Source organism: Olea europaea, chromosome 15 (genome assembly GCF_002742605.1).
Source record: "Olea europaea var. sylvestris chromosome 15, O_europaea_v1, whole genome shotgun sequence".
NCBI classification, from domain to species: domain Eukaryota; kingdom Viridiplantae; phylum Streptophyta; class Magnoliopsida; order Lamiales; family Oleaceae; genus Olea; species Olea europaea.
Genome location: NC_036251.1, coordinates 30,188,748 through 30,201,049, shown reverse-complemented (window position 1 = coordinate 30,201,049; position 12,302 = coordinate 30,188,748).

Below are 12,302 nucleotides of genomic sequence, written 5' to 3'. Positions count from 1 at the left end.
TATGCCTTCGTTGATTTGTTCTAATGATATAGAAGAATATCTCTCACTCAGCTTGCCACCGTAACAAAATGTTCACATTATATCTCAGGAGTAGTCAAAGTATAGCATGTCCAAGGAGAAAAAAATTACTAAGTTGGGCATACAAAACTGACCCAATTCTTCTCTCGAACTTATCCTAATATAATAGTAGGTAAGTGGGTTACAAGATCAGCTTTATTGCTTTTAATAGCAACCTCATACCAACAATTAGTTCATAATGAAGGAAAAAAATTATGAAAATAATGGAGAGTTTCAATATTCAGGTACCTGCAATAATATTACTTGGGATAAGAAATAAGTGAACTTCCTAGATATCCATAGTCTTAGTAGCAAATATTTTTTCACTTTCTAAGGACAAAATCCCTAGTTAATATAAAGAAGCTTTATACACAGCAAAACAGAAACAGTTTAGTTTTCTGTCTTATCATCAATATAAAGATCCCATAAAATCTGTCTTCATTGTTTCTTTCTAAACCAATTACCACCACGAGAAGTCATCTCACATGCAAAACTATAGGTCGTCCCTATAAGCTACCCAATTACATTATCTTTAATTATTTTTAATGATTAAACACCATATCTTATTACATTAAGATCACAAGAACCTTTTTAAATACCTATCCAGATATACCACAATATTGTTAAAGATAACGTAGTAGTAATTTGCTCCAGCCTGCATATAATTCATAAACCATTCATGGCCAATTACTGTTTCTCCACAAACGAATATTTACCAAGAACCTTGGGATGTGCTGTTTCATTTTGAAATACAAAATGTGCCAAAACATGGAGTTCAAGTTAAAATGAAATAAATTGATATGGATATAACTTCAGCGAGAAACAAGAAAAAGAAGTAACAACAATATAAAATTAATTTAACTACATGAAAGAGAAATGTAATAATCCGGCGTAAGAACCGAAATATGCTAAATTCTTTCGTTGATTTGCCTTCCTTCTATAAGAAATTTTAGAGCTGGTATGCAAAACAGCTATAATTTACCTTCTAATCTGATAGTACTGGAGATTAAAATAAATTCAAAAATCAACTTTCAATACTTATAATCCAGAAAATGGAAAGAAATTAACCAGTAAACGGGTATAATTTTTTGAACTTAGTAGGTTAAACCTAAAGCAGAAATTTCCGGAGAGTTCTTATTTGTTTGATTGTAGGATGTAAGCACCCCCATAAGAGCAGCCAAATCCAACAATGCAGTCCCTCTGCGGAGGATGCTGCATCAGAATTAGTAAAAATGGTTAAAACAGCACTTATTCGTCGAAAGAACAACCTCAATCCTACCAAATACTGTCCATCCTCCAAATGCACCAAGATCATCATTTTCTACGAGATCCTAAAACATCCCACTGCACACCATCCTCGCACGCCCAAGATGCCGCTTGGCAAAAATAAGGATTAAAGCATTTACAAATTACAACAACGAATTCAAACATTATCAAATGACCATGAATTCCCTCTCCGGATCCCACAGGCCACAAACCGCCGCAACTGTTGAAAATATGAGGGGAAGTATACTCATCAGGTCATTTCCCACGCCAACCAACCCACGGCATCTTCCCATACAACTGTAGTGTCTCGTCGCGATGCCGACTTCTAGCGTACCCACCAACAAACCGTTTAAATAAAATCACATATCTCTCTCCTACCGACGTATTTTACATCCTACAACCAAACAAACAACATTTTCTTTTTCGTGTGAACAAGAATATTACAATGTTATAAATAGCTTTGAGAAATTACAGCTACCCTTGGGTTGGAAAATTATTCAAAGAGGATCATTCAACCATCGTCGCGATGCCGACTTCTAGCGTACCCACCAACAAACCGTTTAAATAAAATCACATATCTCTCATCCATTTTCTCAAACACCTACCAAGCATCTCTAAGACGCATTTTCTACCATTAGACCCGTATGGGTCAACAATAGGATTGCTAGCGAGTCAATCAAGAATCTTTTCTTTAACGCCTCTAGAATTCACACAACCTATTAGGGCCTTTTGGCAGTATTTTCCACAGATTTTGATTGATTTTGGGCGGCACTTCGTTATTTTGGCACCAATTTTGGATTGTTTAGAATTCACCAAAAGAGGGTATACCAAGCGTTAACTATCAAACAACCTTGATGAATATGCACTTTAATTTACACTTTATCAGGTACCCCTATTTTATTGAATAGTTTAAATTTCAAATAATTTTTTATCTAATTGACACTTGATAATAATGCAAACGTCATAAATCAGTGTAAAAATAGCAAATTTCAACTATCAAATCCAAGATTTGGGTTAATTACGCCAAAAGTCATTGAATTTTGTAAAAGATTTTCAAGGGATCACTGAACTTTAAAAATTACCCAAATGATCACTAAACTTTACAAAAAGTTTTTTAAAGTCACTGAACTTTAAAAATCACCTAAATAGTCATTGAACTTTACAAAAAATTTTCTAGAAGTCGCTGAACTTTCCAACCCCTAAATCACCTTAGAGTCACCATTTATGGACCACCAAAATCCACCCTCCGGCCACCTTGGTCGTCGGATCGACATATCACCTTGAAGTCCTCACTTCCCTCTTCGCAACCCACCCAAACTCTGGCCATAACACCAACTGATTTGGTCGAAAATTCAAGCCAAAATGGGATGACCAAATACAAAAAATGGTCGAAAGTATTAGAGTCACCACTTTTCGACCACCAAAACTCTACTCTTCGACCACCTTGGCCGCAATATTACAATGTTATAAATAGCTTTGAGAAATTACAGCTACCCTTGGGTTGGAAAATTATTCAAAGAGGATCATTCAACTGTAGCAAGAGCGTGAAAAATTAGGAAAACCAACCATTTTTGCGGTAGGTTTCAAGAACGAAGCAAAGAAATAAGAACAAGTTGTTTGTGTTTAAGTAAAAGCTACCTAATTGTTTGAACTCCAATCAATTTGTCACAAGAGCATATTTATTTTAGCAACAAAATGTAATTGCCTTTGGCCGATAATTTTATCCTACCAAAGGCTTGTTAGAAGGCATTAATGCAATGCGGATGCCTAACAAACTTAAGCATAGTCTGGAAAAAAGAGAAGACACCAAGAAGAAAGATTGGAACTGTGTTTTACCAAGGTTAAATCTCAGATTGAATGGAAGTCATGGGGCAATATAAAAGACTATGATTTCATCTAAAATTTAAAGGAAAGAAATTACATCTAGGTAAACTAGTTGGCTTGATCAATAGATTTCCCTTGCCTCTAATTATGAGGTTTACATAAAGGACTGCAACTCGCATAAAAGAAGAATAAAAAGGGAAGGACCTGGATTACGAAATTTTTATTGTACCTGCCTTTTGAATCCTATTTTTCTAATTTATTTTCCTAAAGGAAACCTTTTTTTTATTGGATTAGATCCATCCCCTTAATTGACTGTATAACATCTCAAAACCCAAATGCTAAACTCAGACATAGATGATTGGATCCTTATTCATTGGAGTTTGATTTACTAGCTAGGTAGGGCGATAATCTGGGTATGATTGAAATTTCATATTTAAATGATGCACAGATTGACACCGAGAATCCTTAGCGTGTCTGCTAAAGGAAAGACCCAATTCCTTCTGCACACTAAAGGTTATCCAAAAGAGAACTTGTCTAGTCTCAACATGAACCTTACCCCATTAACCTAAAGAACTTGTTGTCAGTTGATGGTATTGCAAATCAATGAAATCGTATATAGAAAATAAATCATTTACACGAAAACAAAGTCAACGATCATATATGTATCAATATAGTTCTATATTTTTCTTAAAGCAGAAAAAAGGGGACTAACAACTACCTTGCCTTCCATCACATAGTATGACGTGCTTTTGCCACCCCCAATGGCACGTTATGCCTTCGTTGATTTGTTCTAATGATATAGAAGAATATCTCTCACTCAGCTTGCCACCGTAACAAAATGTTCACATTATATCTCAGGAGTAGTCAAAGTATAGCATGTCCAAGGAGAAAAAAATTACAAAGTTGGGCATACAAAACTGACCCAATTCTTCTCTCGAACTTATCCTAATATAATAGTAGGTAAGTGGGTTACAAGATCAGCTTTATTGCTTTTAATAGCAACCTCATACCAACAATTAGTTCATAATGAAGGAAAAAAATTATGAAAATAATGGAGAGTTTCAATATTCAGGTACCTGCAATAATATTACTTGGGATAAGAAATAAGTGAACTTCCTAGATATCCATAGTCTTAGTAGCAAATATTTTTTCACTTTCTAAGGACAAAATCCCTAGTTAATATAAAGAAGCTTTATACACAGCAAAACAGAAACAGTTTAGTTTTCTGTCTTATCATCAATATAAAGATCCCATAAAATCTGTCTTCATTGTTTCTTTCTAAACCAATTACCACCACGAGAAGTCATCTCACATGCAAAACTATAGGTCGTCCCTATAAGCTACCCAATTACATTATCTTTAATTATTTTTAATGATTAAACACCATATCTTATTACATTAAGATCACAAGAACCTTTTTAAATACCTATCCAGATATACCACAATATTGTTAAAGATAACGTAGTAGTAATTTGCTCCAGCCTGCATATAATTCATAAACCATTCATGGCCAATTACTGTTTCTCCACAAACGAATATTTACCAAGAACCTTGGGATGTGCTGTTTCATTTTGAAATACAAAATGTGCCAAAACATGGAGTTCAAGTTAAAATGAAATAAATTGATATGGATATAACTTCAGCGAGAAACAAGAAAAAGAAGTAACAACAATATAAAATTAATTTAACTACATGAAAGAGAAATGTAATAATCCGGCGTAAGAACCGAAATATGCTAAATTCTTTCGTTGATTTGCCTTCCTTCTATAAGAAATTTTAGAGCTGGTATGCAAAACAGCTATAATTTACCTTCTAATCTGATAGTACTGGAGATTAAAATAAATTCAAAAATCAACTTTCAATACTTATAATCCAGAAAATGGAAAGAAATTAACCAGTAAACGGGTATAATTTTTTGAACTTAGTAGGTTAAACCTAAAGCAGAAATTTCCGGAGAGTTCTTATTTGTTTGATTGTAGGATGTAAGCACCCCCATAAGAGCAGCCAAATCCAACAATGCAGTCCCTCTGCGGAGGATGCTGCATCAGAATTAGTAAAAATGGTTAAAACAGCACTTATTCGTCGAAAGAACAACCTCAATCCTACCAAATACTGTCCATCCTCCAAATGCACCAAGATCATCATTTTCTACGAGATCCTAAAACATCCCACTGCACACCATCCTCGCACGCCCAAGATGCCGCTTGGCAAAAATAAGGATTAAAGCATTTACAAATTACAACAACGAATTCAAACATTATCAAATGACCATGAATTCCCTCTCCGGATCCCACAGGCCACAAACCGCCGCAACTGTTGAAAATATGAGGGGAAGTATACTCATCAGGTCATTTCCCACGCCAACCAACCCACGGCATCTTCCCATACAACTGTAGTGTCTCGTCGCGATGCCGACTTCTAGCGTACCCACCAACAAACCGTTTAAATAAAATCACATATCTCTCATCCATTTTCTCAAACACCTACCAAGCATCTCTAAGACGCATTTTCTACCATTAGACCCGTATGGGTCAACAATAGGATTGCTAGCGAGTCAATCAAGAATCTTTTCTTTAACGCCTCTAGAATTCACACAACCTATTAGGGCCTTTTGGCAGTATTTTCCACAGATTTTGATTGATTTTGGGCGGCACTTCGTTATTTTGGCACCAATTTTGGATTGTTTAGAATTCACCAAAAGAGGGTATACCAAGCGTTAACTATCAAACAACCTTGATGAATATGCACTTTAATTTACACTTTATCAGGTACCCCTATTTTATTGAATAGTTTAAATTTCAAATAATTTTTTATCTAATTGACACTTGATAATAATGCAAACGTCATAAATCAGTGTAAAAATAGCAAATTTCAACTATCAAATCCAAGATTTGGGTTAATTACGCCAAAAGTCATTGAATTTTGTAAAAGATTTTCAAGGGATCACTGAACTTTAAAAATTACCCAAATGATCACTAAACTTTACAAAAAGTTTCTTAAAGTCACTGAACTTTAAAAATCACCTAAATAGTCATTGAACTTTACAAAAAATTTTCTAGAAGTCGCTGAACTTTCCAACCCCTAAATCACCTTAGAGTCACCATTTATGGACCACCAAAATCCACCCTCCGGCCACCTTGGTCGTCGGATCGACATATCACCTTGAAGTCCTCACTTCCCTCTTCGCAACCCACCCAAACTCTGGCCATAACACCAACTGATTTGGTCGAAAATTCAAGCCAAAATGGGATGACCAAATACAAAAAATGGTCGAAAGTATTAGAGTCACCACTTTTCGACCACCAAAACTCTACTCTTCGACCACCTTGGCCGCGGGACTAACATACCACCTTGAAGCCCTCACTTCCTTCTTTGCAACCCACCCAAGCTCCGGCCATAACACCAACCGATGCTGCCGAAAATCCAAGCCAAAATGGGCAGCCTGGAACATTAAAAAATGAAGATTTCGGCCATTTTTTGTGCTTCTGGTTGCCCATTTTGGCTTGAATTTTCGACCACATCGGTTGGTGTTATGGTCGGAGCTTACGTGGGTTGTGAAGAGGGTAGTGAGAGCTTCAAGGTGATATGTCGGTCTGACGCTCAAGGTGGCCGGAAGGTGGAGTTTTGGTGGTCCAAAAGTGGTAACTCTTAACACTTCCGGTCAATTTTGTGCTTGGTCATCCCATTTTAACTTGAATTTCCGACCAAATCGGTTGGTGTTATGGCCGGAGATTGGGTGGATTGCGAAGAGGGAAGCGAGGGCTTCAAGGTGGTATGTTGGTTCGGCGCCAAAGTGCCCGGAGGGTGGATTTTGGTGGTCCATAATTGATGGCTCTAAGGTGATTTAGGGGTTGGAAAGTTCAGTGACCTCTGGGTAACTTTTTGCAAAGTTCAGTGACCATTTATGTGATTTTTAAAGTTCAGTGACTTCTGGAAAACCTTTTGCAAAGTTCAATGACCATTTAATTGATTTTTAAAGTTCATTGACCCATTGAAAATATTTTTACAAAGTTCAGTGACTATTGGCGTAATTAACCCCCAAGATTTTTTACCACCCACGCGAATCATTTTCCACGTTTGGTGGGAAATCCATTTCCAGGTTTACTTTTTCATTTTTTTTTTCTTTTTTTTGCAATGAAAACAAATTCTATGTATAATTGTAATAATTTATATTTTTTTAATTGACAACTTTCATGAAAAATAAAGTCAAACACTTATCAAAAGATACAAAATTTCAACATTTTTCAGATAAAAAATTATACTAATCAAACACATTTAATTGACAGTTCCCAGTAAATCAAGTTTTAAACGATTCAATTCCCTGAAATTCGTTTTCTTTCCATCCAAATTCTATCATTGCATTCAAACAGACCCTAAAAAATTTACTTATAAGCCTATAACTTATATTATAATTAAAAATCACTTATAAGTAAATTATTAGTTATAAGATAAAAAATTAATTTTATCTAAAAATTTGCTTATAAAGTAAAAATATTATTGATAAGACAAAAATTTTACTTTTAAAATATAACAGTTACTTATAAGTTAAAAAATCAATTATATGTAAAAACTACTTAAAAGTACGAAATTAACTTGTAATTGTAAGATTTACTTCTAAGTAAAAATACAAATTTAAAATTTTAAGTAAATATTTAATTTTATTTAATCTTTAAATTAAATATTAACTTATATGTAATAAAATTATCTATAAGTAAAATATCACTTATGAGCAAAAAAAATTATACAAAAACTATAAATTTTAAATTTCACCATAAGAGAAATATATGTAGAGGGTGTTTGGGAGATATTTTTATGTAAAAATACATTTTTGAATAGTAAATTGATGGGAAATGTGTGGTTGAAAAATAAAGAAAAGTTTTTGATTTACGTGTAATATTATTTTAATAAAGAATGTGTGGTTGAAAAGAAGAGAGAGAAAAATGCATTTTGATAAAAAATGGGCACCAAACGAACTCGTAATTTTATTCTTTTAGAAAACTGTAGAGCCAATGAATAATAAACTCACAAGCATGACTTGGACAATTTTACAATCAGTTACTAAGCTCCTCTTTGGCCCCCATTTTGTAGAAATGAAAGGAGTGGGATAATATTTTTTTTTAAGAAATGAGTGATTGAAAAAAGAATGAAAGGTTTTCCCTCTAACGATGAGAAGCTTGTAGAAGTTCTAAGACGTCGTCTTGTTCCTTACCTAGGAATTTTCATGTAATATTATTTTTAAAAAAATTGCGTGGTTGAAAATAGAAAAGAGAAAAATGTAATGTAATGGAATGAAAATTAATGGGAAACAAACGGAGACTAAAAAACACTCAAAATCGATCCGTTCATAAATGCTTAAAATCAGTACTTTAAAAAAGGTCAATAACAAGTACGTCGAAACTCCCAAGCAGGCCATAATGAAACGGGTATTTTTTCTTCTCTATTAATATTTTGACTTGAGGCTCTTTTTGTATTGAGTTAGGAACTTGTGTTTCAAAATCAATTTATACCATGGTCATGTGGCTGATGGATATTAGACGTTGCAGCTCACATCCGTTAATAATATTCTAATCCTTATTAGCATAATAATATATGGGCTACATTCAAATCAAAAACACATTTTCCAATTATTGAATACGTGGGAGTGTGCGTGGGCTGAATTGCAGATTTGGAGTTAGGTTTGGAATTTCACCTTTATATTTGATTAAATACCAATATTCTAAAAAAAGTAGGCCTGGACACGAGAGCGCTCGCACATTTTTGTTTAATCAGTACAATTCTTATTTTAGAGTCTAGCTCAACAAAATGCTCGATAATATATGGGCTACATTCAAATCAAAAACACATTTTCCAATTATTGAATACGTGGGAGTGTGCGTGGGCTGAATTGCAGATTTGGAGTTAGGTTTGGAATTTCACCTTTATATTTGATTAAATACCAATATTCTAAAAAAAGTAGGCCTGGACACGAGAGCGCTCGCACATTTTTGTTTAATCAGTACAATTCTTATTTTAGAGTCTAGCTCAACAAAATGCTCAATCGCTAAAATTGAAAAATGGAATAAGTCTTAAAAAAAAAACTCACACTTTATGATTTGAGAATTCTTGTTGAAATTTTCAAAAAAATTGTAAACGGTTCCTATAAGGTTTTCAAGTTATGCATTATTTTACTTATTTAAGTATATTTGAATAATAAATTAATATTAGAAACGAGGAAACATCAGACACTTTGATCTCTATTATTTCTAGAGATGGCAATTCAGCTCGTCGGCTTGGTCCGAAAAAAGTCGAGCCCCATTTTGGGAGGGACAGGTCGAGCTCAAGTTGGTCCGAGTGGTTCGTCAGCTCAGAATCACGTGCCTTTAAAAAAAAAATAGGAAAAACAGCAAAATGTTGCCTTTTTAGTCATTTTGTGCTACCTTGAAGAAAAAAATCAGCTAGGCTCGAAAAGGCTCAAACTGAAAGCTTGAGTTGAGCCTAAATTTTTGGTAGAGCAAAAGCTCGGCTCGACTCGAATCTAAAAAAACGCTCGCATCATTTTATTCGAGCCAAACTCGAGCCTCGAATTTGAACTTGTGAGCCAACTCGACTCATCTTGCTGACATTCTTAATTATCTCCGCAATGCATCTTTCTTTATGCTTCTCAACCAATAATACGGAAATTTATATTTTTCCAAATTTTTTTAACTCAATGTAGTATTCTAAAATGCATTATTAACTCACGGACTCAAACGGACGCTACTTATACCTAATAATTAGAACAATTATTCGTCCACTTCTGCGTTACGCTCTCTCTCCTTCCGTTCCTTTCGTGTCTATATATTCTTCTCGTCCTCCATTACACGACCTGTTCCAGTTCCATACCTTCAAATTTCCAATGATTTTTCTTTTTTTTGCAATGAAAACAAATTCTATGTATAATTGTAATAATTTATATTTCTTTAATTGACAACTTTCATGAAAAACAAAGTCAAACACTTATCAAAAGATACAAAATTTCAACATTTTTCAGATAAAAAATTATACTAATCAAACACATTTAATTGACAGTTCCTAGTAAATCAAGTTTTAAACGATTCAATTCCCTGAAATTCGTTTTCTTTCCATCCAAATTCTATCATTGCATTCAAACAGACCCTAAAAAATTTACTTATAAGCCTATAACTTATATTATAATTAAAAATCACTTATAAGTAAATTATTAGTTATAAGATAAAAAATTAATTTTATCTAAAAATTTGCTTATAAAGTAAAAATATTATTGATAAGACAAAAATTTTACTTTTAAAATATAACAGTTACTTATAAGTTAAAAAATCGATTATATGTAAAAACTACTTAAAAGTACGAAATTAACTTGTAATTGTAAGATTTACTTCTAAGTAAAAATACAAATTTAAAATTTTAAGTAAATATTTAATTTTATTTAATCTTTAAATTAAATATTAACTTATATGTAATAAAATTATCTATAAGTAAAATATCACTTATGAGCAAAAAAAATTATACAAAAACTATAAATTTTAAATTTCACCATAAGAGAAATATATGTAGAGGGTGTTTGGGAGATATTTTTATGTAAAAATACATTTTTGAATAGTAAATTGATGGGAAATGTGTGGTTGAAAAATAAAGAAAAGTTTTTGATTTACGTGTAATATTATTTTAATAAAGAATGTGTGGTTGAAAAGAAGAGAGAGAAAAATGCATTTTGATAAAAAATGGGCACCAAACGAACTCGTAATTTTATTCTTTTAGAAAACTGTAGAGCCAATGAATAATAAACTCACAAGCATGACTTGGACAATTTTACAATCAGTTACTAAGCTCCTCTTTGGCCCCCATTTTGTAGAAATGAAAGGAGTGGGATAATATTTTTTTTTTAAGAAATGAGTGATTGAAAAAAGAATGAAAGGTTTTCCCTCTAACGATGAGAAGCTTGTAGAAGTTCTAAGACGTCGTCTTGTTCCTTACCTAGGAATTTTCATGTAATATTATTTTTAAAAAAATTGCGTGGTTGAAAATAGAAAAGAGTTGGACAATTTTACAATCAGTTACTAAGCTCCTCTTTGGCCCCCATTTTGTAGAAATGAAAGGAGTGGGATAATATTTTTTTTTAAGAAATGAGTGATTGAAAAAAGAATGAAAGGTTTTCCCTCTAACGATGAGAAGCTTGTAGAAGTTCTAAGACGTCGTCTTGTTCCTTACCTAGGAATTTTCGTGTAATATTATTTTTAAAAAAATTGTGTGGTTGAAAATAGAAAAGAAAAAAATGTAATGTAATGGAATGAAAATTAATGGGAAACAAACGGAGACTAAAAAACACTCAAAATCGATCCGTTCATAAATGCTTAAAATCAGTACTTTAAAAAAGGTCAATAACAAGTACGTCGAAACTCCCAAGCAGGCCATAATGAAACGGGTATTTTTTCTTCTCTATTAATATTTTGACTTGTGGCTCTTTTTGTATTGAGTTAGGAACTTGTGTTTCAAAATCAATTTATACCATGGTCATGTGGCTGATGGATATTAGACGTTGCAGCTCACATCCGTTAATAATATTCTAATCCTTATTAGCATAATAATATATGGGCTACATTCAAATCAAAAACACATTTTCCAATTATTGAATACGTGGGAGTGTGCGTGGGCTGAATTGCAGATTTGGAGTTAGGTTTGGAATTTCACCTTTATATTTGATTAAATACCAATATTCTAAAAAAAGTAGGCCTGGACACGAGAGCGCTCGCACATTTTTGTTTAATCAGTACAATTCTTATTTTAGAGTCTAGCTCAACAAAATGCTCAATCGCTAAAATTGAAAAATGGAATAAGTCTTAAAAAAAAAACTCACACTTTATGATTTGAGAATTCTTGTTGAAATTTTCAAAAAAATTGTAAACGGTTCCTATAAGGTTTTCAAGTTATGCATTATTTTACTTATTTAAGTATATTTGAATAATAAATTAATATTAGAAACGAGGAAACATCAGACACTTTGATCTCTATTATTTCTAGAGATGGCAATTCAGCTCGTCGGCTTGGTCCGAAAAAAGTCGAGCCCCATTTTGGGAGGGACAGGTCGAGCTCAAGTTGGTCCGAGTGGTTCGTCAGCTCAGAATCACGTGCCTTTAAAAAAAAAATAGGAAAAACAGCAA